Genomic DNA, 1,076 nt, shown 5'->3' with positions numbered 1-1,076 from the left:
TATTTGAATTGAGGCATTTGAAATATATTGAAATTAATTTACCTTTTCAGATTCATGGTTTTTTACCGGTGTCCGGCGTTTTGTTGAGCAGGGGCTGGAATAAAACCTGAGAGCTCTATGTTAGGACAGCTGGATACAGTGCAGGTATGGGTCCTGGTGCCGAGACTTTGGGATGGTGCCATAAATGTCATCAGCTCGTTACTTGTGATTTTGCTAAAACATCAGTAGTGGCTAAGACACTTCGGCAGCGTTGACATTTCAATTGCCATGTTGGTTTTTCCTCCTGCGCTTGAGAGAATTCATGTGCTCAAAATGATCATTTCAGGTTCTCTGCAGACCCAAGAAAAATGCAGTTCAGCTTTTTAAAGTTGCCATAACAATCACAGGGAAAAGAAATCTTGTAAATGGAGGTTGAGGCTCAGAGGCATAATTCGGTGCTCAGGAAGGATTTGCAATTGATCTTGTGTCCGAGAGAAAGTGGATATATTGCAGTCTCAGAAGTTGCCAGTCCAATAGTAGATGTGTTTCATATTGCAGTACACCATTTCCCTTACAACTGACAATCTCCTTTGGCCCCAGACTCAGGCAGTGACTTTTTAGTTTGCTCTTCTTTTTTTTTTTTTTTTTTTTTAAGCTCTTTCAGCAAGTTGAAGCCATGAGGAATTTCAGGTCCTCCATCCCTCCACCAAGCTTTGACTTATTTGATAATAATATTTGAAATAACATTTGACAATATTTGATACCCATGTCTGTGTTAGGGTTATGCATGGCCACGTACAGCCTCTCTCCTGCACCATCAGCAAAGGATATTCCCAGGCTTTTGGCACAAAACTGAGTTCGGGGCAAATCTAAACCTCAAAGGCAGGTTGACGGGCAGACGGTGTGGATGTCACCCTTGCCTGCAGCTGAAGAGCTAAGGGCTGCAAGGGAGTGAAGCTGCAAGGGAGTCTCTGTCCTCAGCTGGGCAATGCGTGAGTCCTTCTGCAGGGACAGGAGCGGCCGCCGTCCCATCTCCTGCACCAGCATGGCTTGTCCTTTCCCCAGGCCTCCAAATTTCCAAATGGCTAGCTGCTTTC

This window comes from Balearica regulorum, chromosome 7, assembly GCF_011004875.1.
Source record: "Balearica regulorum gibbericeps isolate bBalReg1 chromosome 7, bBalReg1.pri, whole genome shotgun sequence".
NCBI lineage: Eukaryota > Metazoa > Chordata > Aves > Gruiformes > Gruidae > Balearica > Balearica regulorum.
The sequence above is the reverse complement of the archived record's forward strand: the minus strand, read 5'-3'. Positions refer to the sequence as shown.